The sequence below is a fragment of the Symphalangus syndactylus genome, chromosome 6, assembly GCF_028878055.3.
Source record: "Symphalangus syndactylus isolate Jambi chromosome 6, NHGRI_mSymSyn1-v2.1_pri, whole genome shotgun sequence".
Lineage (NCBI taxonomy): Eukaryota > Metazoa > Chordata > Mammalia > Primates > Hylobatidae > Symphalangus > Symphalangus syndactylus.
The window spans coordinates 86,271,309-86,285,810 of record NC_072428.2 but is presented as its reverse complement, the minus strand read 5'-3'; the positions used below and the strand labels follow the sequence as shown (position 1 = coordinate 86,285,810).

Below are 14,502 nucleotides of genomic sequence, written 5' to 3'. Positions count from 1 at the left end.
TGGAAAGAATTTTTTAAACCAATATTTAGAGTAAAAGAGCATGTGTTGAATCCTTGTTTAATACTATGTGGCTGAGTGGTGCCCATGATCAAAATATTTAACTTTTTCTGAGCATTATTTTCTATCACCTGTATCATAGACGTAGTAATACTAACTTAAGTAGAATACATATTTTGAAACCCATATGATTATACTCAAACTTTTTATATACAAATATTTCTATATTTTTATATGTTCATGTTAATATTAGCATATTCAAATATTTAAATAAGTTTTCCTGTTTCAAGTTTTGGGTTATGAAAAGGTCTGCATGAAAGTTTATAAATATGTTAGTTGTTTTATTTGTACCATTTGAACAGTGGCTACTAGCTCAACATCAACTGAGAGTAGAGCAGGGGATTCTTGTCTGCCAAACCTTTTTGAAGTTGCAAGTACACTTGTAAAAGGTCAGTCCTATGAGAATATGGTAACTGAGGTCATGTCAATCGGTTATAAACAAGAGCAAGCAATTGTGGCCCGGAGAGCCATTTTCAACAATCCTGACAGAGCAGTGCAGTATCTTTTAATAGGAATCCCTGGAGGTAGAAAAAGTCAGGCTGTGATTGAGCACCCCCCTCCTCCCCACCCAATCAGGTACTACTAGGACTCCTCAGTCTTCAGCAGTGGCTTCAGCTGCTGCAACTATGACAGCAACAACTACAAGTTCTGGGGAACATCCCCATGAAATTTCAAAGAATCAGCCTCAGTTTTGACAGATGAGACAAATTACTCAATAGAATCCTTCCCTGTTTTTCCAGCATTGCTATAACAGATAGGTCAAGAGAATCCTTAATTGCTGCAGCAAATTAGCCAACACCATGAGCATTTTATTCAGATGGTAAATGAACTAGTTCAAGAAGCTGGTGAACATGGAGGAAGAGGTGGAAGTGGCAGGAGAGGAATTGCAAAGTTGGAAGTGGTCATATGAACTACATTCTAGTAACGTTAGGATAAAGAAACTATAGAAAGGTTAAAGGCATTAAGATTTCCTTTAAGACTTATGAGCATATTTTGTTTGTGAGAAGAATCAGTTTGGCTGCCAATTTTCTTCTATAGCAGAACTTGAATGAAGATTGAAAGGGACTTTTTTGTATCTTACACTTCACACCAGTGCATTATACTAACTACATCCAGTGGGTTGTCTGGAAAGACTTGGGATCCTACCCACAATACTTTGTATATGATAGATTGTTAGGGGTGGGGAGGGTGGGATCTAGGATATAGGGCAGGGATGAATACAGTGCACGTACGCTTCAATTAGCAGGTGCTGCACATCCAAACAGTATAATTATACAGCCTGCTTTTGCAGATCTTTATTTCTTCTATAAAGTAGGCGACTTTCCCTAGGTTTCACTCTTTTTAGTGTACTAGATTCAGAAATTTAGTGTAATGCCCTGCTTTATATTTCTTTGACTTAACATTGGTTTCAGAAAGAATCATTGGTATATAGACTTTTCAGTCTTTGTTTCATGAGAACACTGGATAAGGGCTTTGTGGAATTAAAAGGAAACTCTATGGCAACTGTAAAGAGAAATGCCAAATTATTGACGGTTAATTGTTGCTGCTTCACAAAAGTTTAAAATTAATGTATAAGAAAGCCCATTCTTTCCTGTTAAATACCTGGGGTGGGGTAGGGGAGAAAGGGAAGCTTTTCTTACAATGAAAATAACTACTTTAACTATTTTTAAATTTCTTGATAACTTAATTACAGGCCTTTTTAATTTTTTTTTTTTTTTTGGAAATAGTCTTGCTCTTTCACACAGGCTGGAGTGCAGTGGCCTGATCATGGCTTACTGTAGCGTGGACCTCCTGGGCTCAAGTGGTTCTCCTGCCTCAGGCTCCCAAGTAGCTGGGACTTAACAGACACACACCACCATGCCTGGCTAATTTTTAATTTTTTGTAAAGACAAGGTCTTACTATGTTGCCTAGGCTGGTCTCAAATGCCACGACTCAAGCGATCCTCCTGTCTTGGCCTCCCAAAGTGCTGGGATTACAGGTGTGAAGTACTATGCCCGGCCAGATGTGCCCTTCTAACATGATCTGAGAAGCTGTACAAGTATAGACAAAGTTATTTTCCTGTTTACATTTTTTGTTTGTTTGGGGGAAAAATTGGTATGTTTCTGATTACTGTTTACTTCATTGTTGTATTGCAGTAAAAGTTTTAAAACAATTGTTGCTTATTTGCTTTTGATGTATCCCTTAGTGAAATTCGCACTTTTAGGTCCAATGAAGAAATGCAGAATTCCCTCTTCCTCTTTCCCTTTCTTCAGCAGAAATGTGTTTATCAGCAAGTTGTGGGTCAAACTACTGCCTTTAAAAAAAAAAAAAAAAAAAAAAAAAAAAAAAAAAAAAAACACAAAATTCTGATTCAGATCAAAATTAATGCAAACATTTCAAAACTAGATTTCTGATATTTGTAAATGATTTTCTTTATTAAGAATGTATTGCCACTGAAATAATTAGTGTTGTATTGCTTTCAAAAAGAGAAGGGGGACAGAACTGTGATCCAGCATCCCTTATTGCACTGGAAAAACTGATAAAATGTTTTGAAAGGATGAGGAGATATGTCTAGAAAAATACTTTTGAAAATATATAATCAAGATATCTCTTGGCATATTAAAGGAAAAATATAGCAAAAAAAAAGTATCTGTCCACCACAGCAAAACTTGTTTTTGCCACACTTACTATTTTTTTCCTTTTAGAAGAAGAAAAGGCAAAGCAACAAAATATCAGCAACAGACTCTGGTACATTTCAGATGTTCATCTTTAACATCAGTGTGTTTGCTCCCTCAATCAGAAAACCCTAGAATTGGTTGAAAATGAGTGTGTTGGGGCTCAGAAAATGTAACCCTGGAATATGGTTCATTGATATGAAGCAGCCTCAAGATTTATCTGATTCTCCCGACACCCCTGTGACACCCACCCCCTGTCTTTCAATCCTCTGTCTCTCCCAAAGCACTGAGTGAAGCTATTCTCTGAAGTTCTCTTATCTAGCTAGAAACCAGATCTGCAAAGAACACAATTGCCTTTCCTGAAATTTCATTAACCAGAGAAGATTAAAACTTATATCGCAGAGAAAGAAACTGAAAATTAAACACCACACTTGAAGCCCAGATAAACTTCATCCCAACTATTGTCTGCTCTACATCCCATTCAATTTCCAAAGAAAATTATTTAGTAACTATTGTTTGAGCATTAGGCCTAATTTCCTCCTAAACATAATTTACTATCCCTCAAGTTGCCAAATTTTCCCCATCTCTCTGCTTCTCCTGTGAAGGAGTGTATATATACATGCATCTGTACCTAATTGGGTTATTGGGTGATCATTTCCCTGTGACTTCTCCATGCTATGCACATTAAGTAAATTTGTATGCCTTTCTCTCCTATTAATCTTCCTTTTGTCAGTTCATTTTTAAAAAACCTTCAGGAAATGAAGGGAGAAACTTTCCTTCTTTGCCTCTACTAGTAGATTTCAAAGATCTACTCTTGAAAATAAGTGTCCTTTTTTTTTTTTTTTTGAGATAGAGTCTTACTGTGTTGCCTAGGCTGGAATGCAATGGTGCGATCTTGGCTCACTGCAACCTCTGCCTCCCAGTTCAAGTGATTCTCCTGCCTCAGCCTCCCGAGTAGCTGGGATTACAGATGCCCGCCACCATGCCCAGCTAATTTTTGTATTTCTAGTAGAGACAGGGTTTCACCATGTTGGCCAGTCTGGTCTTGACCTCCTGACCTAGTGATCTGCCCGCCTCAGCCTCCCAAAGTGCTGGGATTACAGGTATGAGTCACCATGCCCAGCCATAAGTGTACTTTTGTAGCCAATAATTATCTCACCTGTACGATGAAAACGTACCGTAAGTCTAGTGAGACACATTTTACTTAAATAAAAATTTTAAATGTTTATATCATGACGTGTGTAGCATTTTGTCTTTCACCCTATTCTTTAAATAACGGTTTTGACGTCATGTATTCCTTGAGAAGCATTTGCTATTTTAAAGGGATTCCAATCAGTTATTACTAATCTTTTGGGGAAAAAAAATGAATATAATAAAAAGGCAATTTAGGATCTATATGAGCTAAAAAATAGATGGACCATATTCACTTCAGTTATCTTTATAACTGTGTTTCAATTGTCTCTCTTTTAATTATTGCCAATTTATTTAATGTACATAGCATGGGGGAGTCACAGGGAAATGATTATTCAATAACCCAATTAGGTGCAGGTGCAGACACTTCTTCATAGGAAAAGGGGAGAGATGCGGAAAATTTGGCAACTTGAAGGATGGTAAATTATTTTTATGGGGAAATTAGGAAAACCAGGCTTGTAGACTATGCAGTTTGCTGTTGTTTTTATCAACCTAAATAACAAATGGACAGGGATATGCTAAAAGAAATGATATTTAGTCCAGAATAGGAACTGCAATGGGTATATGTGTGTCATAGTCCTTCTGTGCATATCCAGAGATGTAAAAGAAAACGAATGTTTTTAAAGAAAAAAATGAAGAGGATTACATAATTGTTGTGAGATAATTATACTTAGTTGCAAAGATTAATAACAAGGGTGGAGTTAATGCAAAGTTGGATAGGCAATTGCTGGGTAGATGTTCTGGCAGAAGTTTTTTGATTTATTTAGTTATTTAGTTAGTTAGCTAGTTAGTTATTTGCATAAGGTTGTGGTGGCTTTTGTGCAAGGTTATAGTTTTTTGCAGTCTTTTGTGATAGATTCTTTTTTTACTCAGACAATTGCGCATAAAAACCATTCCTTCATGTCTTTTCTCTGCTCCATTTTTCAGGGTTTTTTTCTTTTCTTTCTTTTTTTTTTTTTTTTAACAAAAGTGACTATTTTTATTCTGACAGTTTTTAACATTGTTTATAGGTAGACTTTAGCCAAGTTGTAACTAAAATTACATCTAAATAATTTGCTGCTGTCTTCAATAAAAAGTCACTCTTTCATAAAACTATGCATAATTGTATGTTGGACACAAGAAGGATGTTAGATTAGCCAGTCATTGAAGGATCAATTATATGTCATCTGTAAGGTAATCCTCACAGCATAAATCCTAAGAATAGCTTTATATTAAGGAACAAATAATACATACATATGCTGCATGCAAGCGCACACTGCCCGTGAGCAAATTTGGAGAATTTGAAGAAAGCTTTGAAGAAATGCTTATAACTTAGATTAAAATTAAGTTTAATTATATAAAATATTAGATTTTTGGAATTTAGACAATTTAAAAATGAATTAAAATTTAACTAAAATTCCACTCTTTGGTTCTTTCCCTTCCCAACCTGGAAGACAATGAACTATTTTTCTAATGAAAAGAAATATATTGGCATCATCATTTTTACTCATAACAGTAAGTGAAGGAAAGTCAGAATTGCAAATCATACACTTTTGGTAAAAAGCCAATACAATTACAAAATATTTCGGTGTTTTAATACTTGATGTAGAATTGAGCCTTGAACAACATGGGAGTTAGGGGTGCCATCCCCCAAATTGTCAAAAATATGCATATACATAAACAGTCAACACATATTTTCTATGTTATGTGTATTATACACCATATTCTTTATAGTAAGCTAGGGAAAAGAAAAGGTTATTGAGCAAATCACAAGGAAAAGAAAATACATTTGCAACACTTTACTGTCTTTGTCCATACAATAAGTTTACATTGTCTATTTCCTAGGTGAATCATCTGTCTGAAATGGGGGGGCAACCCCAGTTGCAGGCCTTGATCTGTGCTACATGTCAAGCAATTCAGCTTTTTCTTATAAGGTCATGACTTCTCTGCTTCCTGGGAGCACTTCCAGCATCACTAGTGACACTTTGTATGGGTCCCATGGTGTTATTCCAGGTTTAAGGTACTGCATTAAGCACAATGAAAAATGCAGAACTATGAAAGAGCACTCTTTACTGCTAAACACAATTTAGTAGAGAAATGAACTGCTCACATAGAGATGATTGGTGTCATCTGGCATTTGAGCAGATACCCCAACAGTTGAGCTCACTGCAATAGCAATAGGAGGTGGCTGGGAAATTATTACAGTAGTATAGTATGCACTACAGCGAATTTTATGCAGTTATGACTTAATACTGCCTCTTTACATTTATTTACATTTTTCTCTATTGCAAATGTTGCCATGTAAGGTCATGTGTGCCTAAGTTTTGATGAATTTTATCTTTTTATAAATTTATGTGTATGTTACGGTAGTAAATGATAAAAAGACTAATGTCTACATATATTTTATGCATTCATGACATACTTAGATTATTCTTAATTTTTCATATTTGTAGGCCACGTGTTTTGTCTTTTTCAAATTGTCATAATCTCAAGAAATAGTTAAAATATAATTACTGAATAAATCCACCTATACATGGATCTGCACAGTTCAAACTCGTGTTGCTCAAGGGTCAAATGTATTGTCTTTGTCATCACACCTCTACAGAGATTTTTTAATATTTTCAAACAGGAGGGACCACACTGTTTTCACAATTTGTTTCTGTTTTTCTTCATGCAGGTAATATACAATGAACATCCTAGTAGCTATTCTGTATGATCTCAATAACTTTTTATTGTCTTAAATTATTATGATTCCACTAGGTTTGAAATCACTTTCCTTCTATTTTGCATTACAGGAACATACCAGAAGAATTAGGATTTTTCGCTGGGCGTGGTGGTTCACACCTGTAATCCTAGCACTTTGGGAGGCTGAGGTAGGTGGATCACGAGGTCAGGAGATCGAGACCATCCTGGCTAACATGGTGAAACCCCGTCTCTACTAAATGTACAAAAAATTAGCCGGGCGTGATGGCGAGTGCCTGTAGTCCCAGCTACTTGGGAGGCTGAGGCAGGAGAATGGTGTGAACCTGGGAGACGGAGCTTGCAGTGAGCCGAGATCGCCCCACTGCACTCCAGCCTGGGCAGCAGAGCAAGACTCCGTCTCAAAAAAAAAAAAAAAAAAAGAATTAAGATTTTTCAAATACCTTATACTTACTTTTAAAAAAAGCTTTTTTAAAATATGCATTAACTTTACAATGAAAAATGTACCTAGTTATCTCTCCTTTGTGTATGTAAGTATCCACCCTTCCTGGAGGTGATTCTTCAATTAATGCTCTTCAATTGAATAGCATCAAATGAGGTCCTTCTGTACTCTATAATTGGGCATGTCTGCAACCACTCCTTTTTTAAGGTTTAGTTTGTTATACTGAGTAATCATTATACATTATCCTAATTTTCAGTCATCTTCACTGTGTTTTCTACAGGTCTTTTAAAATACCAAAGCCTAAGGAATTGCAACAGATCCTTATATTAGAATATTAGGCTGTCCTTTAAAATTATGTATTTTGGAAGCCCATTTATAGATACATAAAAAATTTGTTTATGAAATAGAATTACCTGGGAATATTAGAATAGGAAATTATATATACAGTAATGGTTGTGTATACATACAAAAATATAGGAAATAGACTGAGAGTTTAACAGTGTGTCTCAGGAAGAAATAATTTACATAGCTGAAATATTTTCATTTTTTAATATATTCTATAATAAGCACATATTACATATATTTATATATAAATATATACATATATATTTTATATACATACCCACATATATTACATATATATGTTACATATGCATAGATAATAATGAGAATTTATTTTCTTTTCATGATTGTCTTATTTTGTTGTCATTTTGTCTTTAACACGGTTTCTAGGCGTTTGAAACTAGATTCCTTTTATTTGCAATTCTACTTCTGGCTTCTCAGATATTCTATTAACTCTGCATAGAATATCACCTTATGGAAGGTTAAACTGCTTTGGATCAGAGGCCATTAAACTGCAGCAAACAAGCTAAATCTGGTAGCCCACAGTGACCTAGGAGAATTCTTACATTTTAAGTAATGAAAAAGTATTCAAGGAAAAATAGTTTGAATACTCTTTGGTGACATGTGAAAATTAAATTTCAGTGTTCATAAGTAAAGTATTATTGAAACACAACCACACTCAGTTGTTTTCATATTATCTCCAACTGCTTTTGCACTACTCCTTCAGGGTTAAGTAGTTGAAACAGAGACTGAATGGCTTATAAAGCTTAATATATTTACTATTGGGCCATTTTCAGAAAGTTTGCTGACCCTTTTCGTGATCATTGTTCCTTAAACTGTGTATGTATACAAATCATAAGAGGAAATTCATAAAAATGCAGATACTAATTCTGCAGCCTGTAACTCTGCATTTCAAATAAGCTCCAGGTGATGTCAATTATTGCTCTTCCATGAACCACACTCCAGGTAGTAAAGCTCTGGATAGCCATTTTGATGTAATATGCAAAATGTAAGTTATTTGAAATCATCATTCCGAGGATGTTTTCCAGTGCGTGTGTGTATGTGTGTGTGTGCACATTTGTGTGTGTGTGACTTCACATCCCTCTTTTACTGAAAATCAATAATAATGGATCTGGATAAGTGGTTTAAGTAAAGATAGGAAAAATATATGATAAGAGAAATGGTTCCAGAGCATTGATCTCCAGTAAATGTCTAGTGGAAAATTTATAAATGTCATAGAATATATAAAATATTCAATATAATGACATATGCCAGGATATTGAGACTGAATTTTTTTCTTTTTTCTTTTCTTTTTTTCTAAAGGCAGGGTTTCACTCTGTCACCAGGCTGGAGTGTAAGTTCTCCTTTTTTATGTAATAATAAAAAAAGTTATGTGCCTACAAAGATATTTAAATGTTCACTCCTTACATACTAATAATAAATGTGCATATAAAATCTGTAAAAATTATTAGGTTATAATTATTTAGTTCTTTTCCTTTTTTGAGAAAATTATCTCAAACTAGTTTACAAAAACAAGCCAACCACCATCCGAAAACGAGTAGCTCTGGTAATTTATTGTAAGTGTTGGCTATACGCTGTAGCAATAGCTCTAGGCCACTCTTTCTCACCATTAACAGAGGGACAAAGTAGGCTATTGTGTTCGAAGAGCTTTCCCAGGGAGGAACTCTGTTTGGATTCTTCTCACTTTCTAAATTGCTTCCTTTTTCCTAAGGCTGGTAAGGTAAAAATGAGTTTGTGATTACTTCTCCATGGGAGGTCGCTTTGTCCCTGTAAGATTCAGGGAAACCAGGGAAAGGAGACCTGTAGTGGTTAGCTTATAGCAGCTCTTCTCTAGGCCTTAGGAGAACTATTATTTTACTTGGGTCAGGATTCTTTGTCTCTAGTCACAGAAGGTTGCACCGAGGAACAAGATTAGGAAAAAGACCAATAAGCTAATTTCAGTTTAGACCTTAAGCTAGAGAGCCAGTAGAATTCCTATAGTATTTGGAGATCATAAAAACAAATCAACATAAATAAATGTACATTTACATTAGAGGGCATTCCTGAAAAATCTGGTAAATTTGAAAAACATACAAAAGTAATTTTTGGTTTATATGTAAAATAGAATGAAATTCTAGGTTCAAATAATCATGAGTGGGTTTTTTTGTTGTTTTTGTTTGTTTGTTTGTTTTTTTGAGACAGAGTCTTGCTCTGTCACCCAGGCTGGAGTGCAGTGGCGTGATCTCGGCTCACTGCAAGCTCTGCCTCCCGGGTTCACGCCATTCTCCTGCCTCAGCCTCCTGAGTAGCTGGGACTACAGGCTCCCGCCACTGCGCCTGGCTAATTTTTTGTGTTTTTAGTAGAGACGGGGTTTCACCGTATTAGCCAGGATGGTCTCGATCTCCTGACCTCGTGATCCGTCCACCTCAGCCTCCAAAAGTGCTGGGATTACAGGCGTGAGCCACCGCACCCGGCAATTGTTTTAACTATATGAATGTCAAGCTGTTAAGGGGTGTCCTAGCTCCCAGAGCTTCCAAGATGGTGGGGGGCCGCTTCCAAGATGGCGGAGGGCCCCTTCCAAGATGGTGGCAACCGTTGTGTTCTCTGACCTGGGGTTCTTGGCCTCACGGATTCCAAGGAATGGAATCTTGGGCCATGCGGTGAGTGTTATAGTTCTGTTAGAAGCTGGTTGGGTCACGGAAGAGAACCTGGAACCCAGTGACTAGTGTTCAGCTCGATTAGGATGAACCCAGGCACTTAGCCCTGCAGGAACAATGGCAAGCCTTTAGCCCGATCTGGAGCGGCAATGGGCACCTTGCTGGATCAGGAGCACAGCAGTCACCCTGCCAGATCCGGAGGTATGGAAGTCAGCGGGGGATATGCGACAGCGGCAAACAGCAGTGGTGGACAGGGAGCGAAAGCTCAGCCCCAGCCGTAACAAACATGGACCAGAAGAGAGTGCAGTTGCAAGATTTAATAGAGTGAAAACAGAACTCCCATACAAAGGGAGGGGACCCAAAGAGGGTAGCCGTTGCCAGCTCAAATGCCTGGGTTTATATCCTGATCATTGTCCCTCTTGCTGTACTCTCAGGCAATAGATGATTGACTATGTCTTTACCTCCTGTTTTTGCCTAATTAGCATTTTAGTGACCTCTCTTTACTACCTGATTGGTCGGGTAAGAGCTAAGTTGCAAGCCCCGGGTTTAAAGGTGGATACGGCCACCTTCCTAGCTAGGCTTAGGGATTCTTAGTTGGCCTATGAAATCCAGCTAGCCCTGTCTCTCAAAGCGAAATATTTCAAAACTATGTAAGAAAGTCTTCCTAGGCTGGGCACAGTGGCTCACGCCTGTAATCCCAGCACTTTGGGAGGCCGAGGTGGGCGGATCACGAGGTCAGGAGATCGAGACCATCCTGACTAATACAGTGAAACCCCGTCTCTGCTACAAATACAAAAAATTAGCCAGGCGCAGTGGCAGGCGCTGTAGTCCCAGCTACTCAGGAGGCTGAGGCGGGAGAATGGAGTGAACCCGGAACGTGGAGCTTGCAGTGACCCGAGATCGCGCCACTGCTCCAGCTTGGGCGACAGAGTGAGATTCTGTCTCAAAAAAAAAAAAAAAAAAGGTTTCCTTATGCTTTATGCTTTCCTTAAGCCTTAATTGATTTGAATTGCAGGACAGCTAGCACCTCTGGCTATCAACCATAACCACTGACAGTGTCCCCAGTCATTATGAAACCAAAAATGCCTTACAAACAGCAAAAGCTGGTGATACAAAACCTATTAAGAATCTATGCTATAAAGCAAAATATCAGAATTAGTAATAATCATAATAATACTTAAGTTTTCATGATCTGTTACCTGAATCTTTCTGGCAACAATTTATCTCTGTGACTTAAAAATTAGGTATCTTTGAAAAATAACTTCAAAAGCACAAGAAAAAAAAAATCACTGTAAGTTCAAGTTGAATATTTGAATATTAATATGGGCCAACCTACCTATTCATTAATTTCAGGCATTTTTGTTAGCTTCTCATTCTTCTTTGCCCACTTAATTCTGAGCTTGGTTTACAGCTAAATTTTCTTTTACTTACTGATTCAACATCTACAGAGGACATCTCTGTACCTAACAGAGTGTTAGCATTTCTTAATCTGCTTTAGCCTTTCAATTGCAACAGGATTATTTGATTATATTCGATATGGAAGTAAAATTGGGCTTTTTGGTTTTTTTTACTTAATGAACATATTCTAACTCTATGTCTATCAACATTCCTTTCTATTTATTTTTACTAATTCTATAAAATTTTAAATTTTATGCATTCAAAATTTTTATATACAAGAACACCATTTAGCTTCTATTGGTATCTGGTCTTATTCTTTTACATGTTAAGTAGATTTCTCTTTGAAGATCTGTTTTAAATTTCCAGTAAACGTGAGACACCTGAATGGGTAGCATAAGAAACCGATTATACTGCTTTTCTTTATACAATATTATATTTCCTGGGAAATGAGCCAGAGTCTGATCTAACTCATCTCTAGTACTTTGAATATTCTACCACATATTGCCTTGCAAAATCTTCCACAAACAGTAATAAAATATATTCTTCCTAAATAATTTGATTTCCATTCAAATATATTTGTAGATCCTAACAATCCTATAGAACTTTATGTTAGAGTGAGAAGAGTTTTAATTTCTTTTTTTTCAGCTCCTAAATTGTGACCAAAGCCTTTTTTTTTTTTTTTTGCAAAGTTACCATTCTTAGTGAGTTTAATTTTTTTTCCTCTTTTCTTTTTTCTTCCATGTTAGAATGTGCTGTTAAATCAAGAGTCCAGGTGCAAAGGTGGTTTCTAAATGGAGAGTTAGGGTAAGTTTTTTCCACTTTTTGTAATTTAGGATTGGGCTCCCAGGTTGATTCATACCTCTAAAAACAGCAGAATTTATTTTTTGCTTTTCTAAGGCAGAAGTCACTTCGACAATTTTTAAAGTGCTTTAAATGACTACTTTAAACAACCTGCAGACCAAGGAAGTTCTCATAGCTCTGGAAATGGAAACAGCTGGACTAGTTCAGTGGGGATGATTCAGCCTGAGTCACAGGCCCACACCCAAATGAAAGTGTAAACCCTGAAGGCCTTAGGGGATCCCTAGAGCCAGGAATCCCTCTGGGACCTACCACAGTCTCTGGACTGGCTCAGGTTTCAGAGATTATTTTTAGCTCCTCTTTATTTATCCTATGGTTCTCCATCCTTTTCATCATAAGTTATAGTACTCTTTATTTACATTTGCAAAAAGTACTGGTATGAGTAATTGCAGAATAAATTACGATATGTCCAGTGGACACTTGACATGACACAACCCTAAAGAAAACATCAACCTAACCGGTATCTTCATTTAGTCTAAAAGTCTGGAGGAGTCCGGATATTCTTGGAGTCCCCAGAGGCAACAGCACTTCATGTTTAACTTATAGGCAAGCAGACTTAATGAGATACAGCACATAGATACACAGCACATTTCCCCGCCCACTCAAAAATACTTTCATAAAAACAGTGACCCGTGTTTACTCTGGTCAGGAACTCCAAAACATACCCTTCGGGCTTGTTCTTCATTAATATATCACAACTGCTCTGTGAGATGGACATGGTTATTCTCTCCACGCTCATGCAGCTCATAATTGGTGGAGCCAAAAAATGAACACAAGATCTTTGACTCCAAAGCCCAAGTTCTTACCAATTATGATGACTAAAAACCAGTTGTATGTTTTTTCCTGAATATATTCAACAAACTTATGTTGAGCAAAAACTGTGTTCAAGCACTGTGCTAGTTACAGAGAATTCAACAATAAATAAAACTGACAAATGACATAATGGACTTACATCTCATGAGTAAAGTAAATAATACAAATGAGTAGAATAAATTATATTGTGTAAATGTGATAAAGAAAAAACTCAAGAAAGTGGGGTCATTGAGATGATAACATTTAAATCCTATGATTAGTAATGATCTTTCTGAGAAGGTGATAATTAAACCAAGACCTGTAGGAGGTGAAGAAACAAGCCCTTCTCCATCCTCAACCAACCTAGCCTCCAGGGAAAATAGCATTCCAGGCCAAAGGGACAAGTTTAAAGGCTGTGAAGCACCTGGGAACATTGCTAGAATGACCCAAAAAGAGGAAGAAGACAGATGGGTTGTAGTGAAGTGACAAGTAGGAGAGGCTAGGAAAAGATGAGACCTGAGAGATAATAAGGCAAGGAAGTGGAGGCTTCTTCTCAGACGAGAATAAAAGCAATTGTCTTTCAAATAGAGTTGAGACATAATCTGATTTATGTTTTTAAAGGGATACTCTGGCTTTTGTATTGAAAATAGACTGGGAACATAAGGAGAGAAGAACGATCAATCTGGTATACCTGTTGGGAAACTGTTACAATTCAGAAAAAAGATAATGTTTGCTTGGACCAAAGAGGGTATTGAAACTGATGGAAAATGATTGATGTACGTATTTTATAGGTGGAACTAATAGAATTTGCTAATCAATTGTATGTAAAGTAAATAGCTGGGTCAGGCCTGAACATTTGGAAGAATGGAGATTTATTAGCTGAGATGCAGAAAGCAGTAGGTGTAGTAGGTTTAGGTATTTTGCTAAGCAAATATAGTGAAGAAAGAGAGACGAGAGTAGAGAGAGTATCCAGAAAAATGATCATAATGATTCACCATAGACTGTCACTGGGCTGCAGAAGAATGATCAAGGTGGACTGGGAGAGGAGTGTAGAGGTGGTAGGATCAAGGACTGTAGGTCTGTGTGAGGCTGCAGGGTTGCTGGAGTCAGTACTGGAGTGGTGAGGAATTTCATCAACACCAACTCTAGATTCTTGAAGTCAAACAAGTTATTAGAACATGTCCTAGCAGAGTTCTTAAGAGAGGCTAGCTCCTGGGACTCTCCTATAGTCTATTTCAATATTAGCTTTAGATAAGTTTTTAAAAAAATTATTAATTTAAGGACTGAATGATTTTCTAATTATCTAAAAATTAAAGTCTTTGCTTAATATTTGAATACTTTATAAGATAGGATTTGCCTATTTGGGATATATTTCAGAATTCCCAGAATAAAATGGATTGTCCCATGTTAGCAGTCAGAGCCCATCTTTGG

The 14,502-nt window shown here is 36.7% G+C and overlaps 1 pseudogene; it reads left to right on the top strand.

Annotated features, from left to right (window-relative positions):
* Positions 1–448: 448 nt before the first annotated feature.
* Positions 449–1,116, top strand: LOC129484806 (UV excision repair protein RAD23 homolog B-like; annotated as a pseudogene).
* The last annotated feature ends 13,386 nt before the right edge of the window (positions 1,117–14,502 follow it).